Source organism: Chionomys nivalis, chromosome 10 (assembly GCF_950005125.1).
Source record: "Chionomys nivalis chromosome 10, mChiNiv1.1, whole genome shotgun sequence".
Lineage (NCBI taxonomy): Eukaryota > Metazoa > Chordata > Mammalia > Rodentia > Cricetidae > Chionomys > Chionomys nivalis.
Window position 1 is genome coordinate 47,984,240 of NC_080095.1, and position 9,190 is coordinate 47,993,429.

The following is a 9,190-nucleotide window of genomic DNA, read 5'->3' on the forward strand; positions in this document are numbered from 1 at the left end:
CCACCCTACAACCATTCCATGGCTCGTTCCAGGTTTTTTCCCCCTTTGTTTTCAAAAGTAGCTCCAGAGTAAACGCTGCCACCGAAGCAGCATCTTGAACAACTAACTGAAGCTTGCAAGCCCGGCCCGAGCTTCCCAAATCGAAGGTCTGGGAGCAGGGTACAAATACCCAAACCAGTTGGAAGTGTGGGAGGGCTAGGCTGTTAGGAACAGCCAGAGAGGGCTCTAGGCTTGCAGGTCCTGGACACTCCGTTTCTGGCACTCACTCTAACCCGCCCAGATAGGCAACTGAGATTCCCAGGAGCAAGCACTGTGTGGCACCAACCCGGAACAGGCTGAGTGTCTACGCACTCCTGGGCTCACGGGACCAGAGGCGAATCCTTCTAGAAGGTCTCAGTCCCGGGCAAGCACTAACTCACTGGCGCCAGTGCACTCAAGGGGAATGGAGTGGCGGGAACGTCGAGAGCCGCCCGGATTTCAAACTCGGCGAAGCCACCTCGAGCCTATGCTCCTTTGGTTTCCGGGGTGGGGACAAAAAGTGACTCCCCTTTACGACCTTCCCGCGCTCCAACCTCCTCCGAGTGCGTCCGAGGAAGCCCTGGACCAGGTCCTCATCCTACAGAAGGCTAGCCTGGGGCACCCCGAAGAGTGCCACCGGTCGCACACGGGCAAAGGGAGAGGGGCAAACCCGGGGACACTCACCGAGCGGTGGCCACCCCGCCGGCTTGCGAGCTTGCGACGCGCAGGGAACGCGGAGCTGCCCAGGTGGCGCCGCAAAGCGGGCGCGAGTTTGAAAGTCGCTCTCGGAAGCGACTGGAGCAGCTGGCCACTCCCGCCCACGGCTGGCCGTCCTGCGGTCCCAGCTTCTTCCCGCTACGAGCACAGAACCCCGAAACGCGCACAGTTCCCCAGCACTCGGCAGGAAGTTGCGGCCGAACGGAGCCCAGGCAGCCGCGGGAGGGAGGGATTGAGGGAGCCAGGGAGGGAGGGAGCCAGGGAGGGGCGGACCAGGAATGTTTCCAGTGGGAGGAGACTGCGCTCGCGGCTGCGAGCCTGCAATTGGCGGCTCAGTGGGGGCACTGGGAACCTTCCTGGCGAGGCGTGCTAGCTGGGGTTCGGGCTGGAGGCAGCGGTCCGTGTGGCTAATGATTAACTCGCGCGGCCGTCCGTGTGGGTCCCGCTGGCCGCTCCCCATCCCCCGTCACCTGGAGCTCCAGGATTCCAAGACGCACGTGGTGGGGTTACCCTAAGTGTCAGCAGCCTGACCTCACGGCGAGAGGGCAGCCCGCACCTCCAGACTGGGTTCCAACTAGGGAGGACACCTGTTCAGCCCCCTGGACTTTCCCAGGAGAAGCACCTGGCTAGATGAAGGACGTCCTGGTCCTTACTGGAGCAGGTCACCACGGCCACTGAGTCAGAAAGGCACGTCTCGAATTCCTCACCGAAACTAGGTCTCGGCGGCTCTTTACAGCTGTAAAAAATCTTACCTTCTGACGAGAAAGAGATAAGAAGCGCATAACTTGGGACTGGGTGGGGCGCTCAGCGGGACTGTTAGTGAGAAAAGCAGATTGAGGAACCTGAGTGACAGAGGACCCCGTTTGGAATGTGATCTGTACATCAACAAAAGGCTTGCGCTGGGAAAATAGGGGAGGTGAAGGTAGCACAAGGACATAGAATACGGACGAGAAAGGTTTTGAACAAGAACATAAATCTTTGTGTTTATTGTTTTTTTGTGTTTGGGTTTTTTGGGGAAGGGGTGGTGTTTTTGGATTTTTTTTTGTTTTTGTTTTTGTTTTTGAAGCAGGATCTCAATTATCAAGAGTGACGGAGGGAGATTTTTTTGTTTTGTTTTGTTGTTTTTCGAAATAGGATTTCTCAGTGTAGCCTTGGCTGTCCTGGAACACGTTCTGTGGACCAAACTGGCCTCCAACTCACGGAGATCCGCCTGTCTCTACCTCCTGCGTGCTGGGATTAAAAGCGGAGGCCACCACCCACCAGCCCTGGGGGGTGATCTTGAACGAACTGAGTCTCCTGCCTCCACCTCCCGAGTGCTGGGATTACTGGTGTGCACTACCACGCCCTTATTACTGTTTTTATTTTTTGATTTGAGATAGGATCACACTTTCTAGCCCAGGCTAGCCCCGAACTGTAGGCGCACCGCCAGAGTGCTGCAATTACAGGTGTGTGCGACTACGCCCCGCGCAGCATAAACCTGAAGTTAGGTTCTGTCCCAACACCCACCTTGAAGAGGGGTGGGAGATGAGAGCCCAGGATGAGACCACAGAAGAGGCAGGACTCACCGGTTAGATGCAAGCACGGGGTCCTTGGAACAGGAATGGGGCTTCTACACCAGCATTTAGAAGGCCAGGTGTAGACAAGTGGGAATCTTAAACCATCCTTTAAAAAACTACCACCCTTTTTTTTTTTTAAAAAAAAAAAAAAAAGGTGCTGCTCCAGGGAAAACACCTAGTGATTTACTGGAGGGGCGGGGCGGGGCAGTGCGAGAGGAAATGGCTTTTAGGTGACTTTGAAACGGGATCCCTGCAGAGGGTAAGGTGAGGTGTAGACAAGCCTGTATCCTTTGCTCCTGACTGCCCGCTCCTCCTGGCAAGCCCAGAAAATTAGGCCCACGTTACTTAGTCGGCAGGTTAGGCCTGAAGAGGGGCGAGCTAGAAGGCAGCGCAGGTGAGAGCCAAGATTACCAGAAAGGGACGGGGAGAATACTGAGGATCCGAGGATGGAGCAGGCTGGTCTAGATCATGTAGTCAGCCAAAGCCTAGTCTGACACAGACGGAGCGTTTACTGTGTTAGCCTCACTTAGAGAATTTTACAAGAACAATTGCGGTCACAGAAGGAGAAACTGAGGCTTGGTCACACAGCTGGTGGGTGGTAGAGCTGGGAGTCATTAACAGGGAAAACAGCATTTACCCAGCTCTTCCTCCACTTCCTTCTAGACTCCTGTTCTGTCCTGCACTTGAATCTAACGCCCCGTGTTGTTTCTAATTGCTTTAATTTATATGCCTGTTTCCTGAAAAGATCGTAATCTCACTTATGTCGGAAGCAGAACTTATGTCGGAAGCATTCAATAAGGCTATGCTGAAAGTCGGGTGAAACAACCCAGGGTTTATGAGAAACTAGAGTTTCCTGCCTCCGAACCCGAGAGTCGGTGTGGTGTCTGGACCAAGCAGCGCCCCCTTGGCTAGCAGCTGCAGCCTTGAGCCTCTTGCCTTCCCACCCGGCTCTTGCTTCAACAGCCTCACCCTGATATTAAATCATTTATTATTATAATAACACCTTGAGTCTCAGTAATGCTTTTAATCTAAGGTCTCAAAGTGTCTAACAAATACAAATTAATTCGTCTTCACGTCCCCTCCGCTAGGATGGGAGAATGGAACTGCGCTTCCTAAGTTTATGGGTGAGAAAACCAAACAACCTAGAATCAAGATGACTCACGAGGAACCATGCAGGGCTTCTCATCCCTTCCCTACCTCCTTCTGAATGAAAACTTCAAATCCCAGAGACAAAGGCCGTTGGGTTTTCACAATAAAGGACATTTCCAAACTGTCATTTCAGCTGCTCTATTGTGGACTTCAGGAAAGGGAGGGGTGTAAACACAGGAGATAGGTCCCCAGGGGCCATATTCCCTGGCTTTGAGAAGGAGCCAAGGCCTGCTGCTGCTGACAGAGAATTCATCCCCAAACATGGAAGAAATCCCTCTCGATAGCCTATTACATTATCTCAGTGACTTTAGAATTGCAAGTTGACTTTCAGTAATGTCTCTCGAAGTGTGGTAGAGCATAGCACGGACAAGGCTCTGGGTTTGAAGCCCAGAACCACAGAAAACAAAGCAAGAAAAAATCTAAGTTGCATACAACAAAAGAGGAAAAGCTAAATAAAAACCTCCCAGCAGCCAACTTTTATGTATTAAAGGGTGAAGATATAGGGTTGCGGCAGGTTGCTTAGGTAGCGTGTATGAGGGTCTGGGACTGGTACTTTAAAAAAAAAAAGTCAAGCGTGGTAGTCTTGGCAGTCAGGACTACATAGTGACTTCTAGTCCAGACTGTAGAATGAGACATTGTCTTTTTTTTTTTTTTTTTTTTTTTTTTTTTTTTTTTTGGATTTTTCGAGACAGGGTTTCTCCGTAGCTTTTGGTTCCTGTCCTGGAACTAGCTCTTGTAGACCAGGTTGGCCTCGAACTCACAGAGATCCACCTGCCTCTGCCTCCCAAGTGCTGGGATTAAAGGCGTGCGCCACCACCGCCCGGCTGAGACATTGTCTTAAAAAAAAAAAAAAAAAAGAAGCCAGCATGATAGTGCACGCCTTTAATCCCAGCACTCTGGAGGCAGAGGCAGGCGGATCTCTGGAGGTCAAGGCCAGCCTGGTCTACAGAGTGTGTTTCAGGACACCCCCAGCAAGACTCAGGGATGTGTATGTATGTATGTGTGTGTGTGTGTGTGTGTGTGTGTGTGTGAGAGAGAGAGAGAGAGAGAGAGAGAGAGAGAGAGTGAGAGAGACTATGAAAAGGTAGCTTTAAAAATGGGAGAAACTTTCTGCAAAAGCTTATGTTATCTCACTAAGGGACTTCATTGTAATCCACTAAAAAAAAAAAAAAAAGCAACCTACAACTCAATAAAAAGACAACCCATTTTTTAAAAGGGCAAAGGATCTGAATAGACATCTCCCCAAAGAAGCTATATAGATGGCCAACAAACACATGCGAACAACACTAGCCAAGAGCATGCGAAAAACCAGAGTGAAATACTGCTTTGTCCACTAGGATGCTTGCACAGGACAGTGAGTGTCCGTGAGGATGCGGAGAAGCTGTGACCCTCTCACACTGCTGGTGCACCCATTTTGCAGAACAGTCTGGCCATTCTTCAAAGGTTAAACATAGATTTGCTTTATGACCACAATTCCAGTCCCAGGAATGTACCTAGAGAAACAAGAACGCCTGTCCACACATAACAGTGGACATAAATGTTCAACACAGCATTATTCCTCTCAGTAGAAACCCACAAGGCCCTCAGCTGCTGACGGTAAACAGAATGACACATAGAATACAATGGAACAAAGTTCCAGTTCGTGGGTGAACTTGAAAGCCTATTGCTGAGAAACCAATCATAATAGATCAAATATTGTATTGCCCCATTCATAAGAACTGTCCAGAACAGGAAGTTGGAGGAAATGGGGAAGAACTACTAACCAGTCCAGGACTATAAATTATTGTGAAAATGGCACTAGTTATTATAACTGTCGAGATGCAGTTTTGTTCGTGTTAGGAATTGTACCCAGGCTAAACATGGGCTCTCTCACTGAGTTACACACTAGCCAGAATTACAGATTTTAAGTTACAGTTTAACCAGATGGGTCAGGCTTATTTTTGGGGGGAGAGCGTGTTTTGTGGTCATAGTTGTTGTTTGTGCTGGACACTGTGACCCTTTAATACAGTTCCTCATGTTGTGGTGACTCCCAATCATAAAATTATTTTCATTGCTACTTCATAACCATAATTTTGCTACTGTTATGAACCATAATGTAAACACCTGTGCTTTCTGATGGTCTTAGGTGACCCCTGAGAAAGGGTTGTTTGACTCTAAAGTGACCGCAATCCACAGGCTGAGATCTGATGCTTTAGAGTAAAAGAGCTTATAGACCAAATCTCTTTCTATATATAGAAATGGGGCCAGGTGGTGGTGGTGCATGCCTTTAATCCCAGCACTTGGGAAGCAGAGGCAGGCGGATCTCTGTAAGTTCGAGGCCAGCCTGGGCTACAAGAGTTAGTTCCAGGACAGGTTCCAAAAGCTACAGAGAAACCCTGTCTCGAAAAACAAAAAACAAAAAAACAAACAAAAAAAATTAATGCTGGCTGTGAACAGAAAGTCCAAGAATCCAGTAGCTGCTCAGTCCACAAGGCTGAATGTCTCAGCTGGCTTTCCATCTGTGCTGGAATCCTGAAGACGTGGACTCTAATGTCAGAAAGCTTGCTAGCAAGTTAAGGGCAAGCAAAGAGCAGAAGCTTCCCTCTTCTGTGTCCTTATATGGGCTTCCATCAGAAAGTGTGGCCCAGAGTAGATATGGATTAAAGCAGGTCTTTTCCCAGCTCAAAAGGTCTGGATTAAGACGTGTCTTCCTAGCTCAAAGGTCTAGATTAGGAGTGGATCTTTCCGGAGCTGGAGAAGTGGCTCAGTGATTAAGAGCATTGACTGTTTTTCTGTAGGTCCTGAGTTCAATTCCCAGCAACCACATGGTGCCTCTTAATCATCTGTAATGAGATCTGGTGCCCTCTTCTGGTGTGCAGGCAAATATGTTGTATGTATAACAAATCTTTAAAAAAAAAAAAAGTGGATCATTTCAAAAGCTACACAGAGAAATCTTGTCTCAAAAAATCACACAAAAAAAGTGGCTTTTCCTACTTCAAATTAAGCAAACATTCCTCACAGGTGTGACCTCCATTTGGGGTTCTAGTTCCAGATGTAGTCAAGCTGACAACCAAGAACAGTCAGCACAGTCTCCTAGTGAGCAGCTGGGACTGAAGGTTTGCACCCGCACATCCAGCTGGATTGTGTGTTTTTAATGGTAAACTGGGGACGGGAAAGATGGTTCAGGGATTAAAAGCACAGGCTGCTCTTCCGGAGGATCCAGGTTTGGGTCCCAGCACTCTCATGGCAGCTCACAATCAGATGTAACTCCAGTTCCAGGGGATCTGATGCCCTCTTCTGGCCTCCACAGACACCAGGCATGCGTGTGCTGCCGAGTATTCACGCAAGCAAAACACCCATACATACAAAATAAATTGATTGTTTTTTTTAAGATTTATTTATTTATTATGTATACAACATTCTGCCTCCACGCATGCCTGCACCCCAGAAGAGGGTGACAGAACTCATTACAGATGGCTGTGAGCCACCATGCGGTTACTGGGAATTGAACTCAGGATCTCTGGAAGAGCAGCCAGTGCTCTTATCCTCTGAGCCATCTCTCCAGCCCCCGATTGATTTTTTTTTTTAAATTGCCATCAGGGTATTTTTTTTTTTAATGAAACAGGTAAAATTTTATGACATACGAGTTTGAGGCCAACCAGGGCCATAGAGAGGGTCCCTGTCTCAAACAAACAAACAAAGCTATGTGAACATATCAGCATCTTAGGATGCCCAGCGAGTGGGGGCAGGGCAAGCTCAATTCCGCATCTCAGCAGAGAATTCTGTATGAAGCCATAGGCTCGCTGTAATTTGCTGCCTTAAAACAATAATTCAAAGTCTTGTGGCCCCAAAGCTTTCCCAAAACAACGGGAAAGGAAGGTTTATAATTGTATCTTAGAGAGGGCTGCGGCTTCTTGGGGGAAATGGTCCCCTCCTTTATTGATAGTTTCCTCTGTTCTTGGTGTCAGAAGAATGTGACATCAGAAAGGGGAAGAGGTATGGGGGAAGGGAGAGGATGCCGGTCCCATGTCCAGCTCTACAGCTGGCTGCCACCCCAGGGGCAGTCTGAAGGAAATGCCCTGCTGTTTGACTTTGTGTCTGCCACACAAGCGGTTGCCAATCACTTGCGGTTTTTCAAGAAGCGGAGAGCCCGTGTGAACCATTTCTGGAGATCACTTATGTTCACTTCCTTATCAGGAGATAAAAAGGCCCCGTCAGCACTCACAACACCTGAGACGGAGTTGGCACTCACACATCAGCCTTGGAGGCGCTGGGTTTGCTTTACACACAGTTTGCTGGGCATTTCCTGACTTCCGTCTGTGTGACTGTGTAGAGCTAGACCCTGCCCCATGCCAAAGTGCACGGGCATCTGGGGTAGACCTACTGGGTAAAATGGTGTTTGGAGTTATTTGAGTTATCTGGATCCTTTTGTATCTGAGCTTTTTGGCATATATGTATATATATATTGCCTGAAGGTCAGGAGATGGCACCAGATCTCATTACAGATGGTTGTAAGCCACTATGTGGGTGCTGGGATTTGAACTCAGTACCTCTGGAAGAGCTGCCACTGCTCTTAACCTCTGAGCCATCCCTCCAGCCCCCAGGCATGGGATTCTTAAGAGTCACTAGAAGGTTTCTAAGTCAGGGCTTGTGTGGATCTGCACTCTTTCTGTTGTTTTGTTGGTGTTTGATAAGTCTCATGTAGCCTTGAGCCCCTGATCCTCCTGCACCCATTTTCTGAGAGCTGGGATTACAGGCATGCATGCCACACCCAGCTTTAGAATGAATATTCGTCGTTTGTTCGTTTGTTTGGTTTGTTTTTTTTTTTGAGATGGTCCCTGTGTAGGTCTGGCTGACCTGCATCTTGCTCTGTAGACCAGTCTGACCTCAAAATCAGAGATCTACCTTCCTCTGTCTCCTGAATGCTGACACTAAGGCATGTGCCACCATGCCTGGCTCGGTATGAGCACTCTTAAAAAAAATAGGATTTTTTAAAAATTATGTGTATGATTGTGTAGGGGCATGCACATTTGAGTACAGGCACCAGTGGAGGCCAGAAGAGAGCGTTAGATTCCCCTGGAGCTGAAGTTATAGGTGTTTGTGGTCTTCTCCATGTGGGAGCTGGAAATGAAACTCTGCCCTCTGCAAAAGCAGTAATGCTCTTAACTGCTGAGCCCCATACAAATTTTTATTACATTTGCTTGCTTATTTATTTTGTGGATGTGCACGTGTGTGCTGTTCACACACACTTACAGTTCCCCCTCCCCCAACCCATGATCTTGTGAGGCTTCCTGACTTTTGAGTAAGACTGGCTGTTATGTTAAACAAGGTAGAGAACTTCCACCTCGATCCATATGCAGTTCTCAGTCTTCAACACCTTGCTGAGCAGCAGGGTAGGGCAGGGCTTCCAGGGACTCCACTGTATCCTTCCAAAACAATGAACAAGAGCTTCATTAGTAGGTAATTGCCCAGTTGATTGCAGAGGGAGGTAGTTCTCCTTGACTATAATTGGGGCTGTGTTTTCCTGATTGGCCTGTAAGTTCTCAGCCCTGGCTCTCTCCTCTTCCTTTACAGAGATGACTGGGCGGCGGTCGAGCCTGCAAACCTGCGAAACTCACTCTGCGTATCCTTCCCTTGGTTTCTGCACCAGACTGGACAGAAAACCTGAGTTAATTATAACTGCTATAGTAACTATGGCCCGGCCCCTAGAGTCTCTAGGATCAGCAGCAGCTTGCCTAGGAAAGTGGGGAGCTAACACAAGGGTCAGTGGC

At 48.5% G+C, this 9,190-nt stretch overlaps 1 protein-coding gene across 1 annotated transcript in view; it reads right to left on the reverse strand.

Annotated features, from left to right (window-relative positions):
• The window catches only part of Plekhg3 (pleckstrin homology and RhoGEF domain containing G3), a 43,943-nt gene extending 42,983 nt beyond the window's left edge, over positions 1 to 960 (reverse strand). The window contains exon 1 of the mRNA XM_057782501.1: positions 703 to 960. The gene's annotated coding sequence lies outside the window, so the exon portion shown is untranslated. The remainder of the gene's footprint in view (positions 1 to 702) is intronic.
• Positions 961 to 9,190: the final 8,230 nt, after the last annotated feature.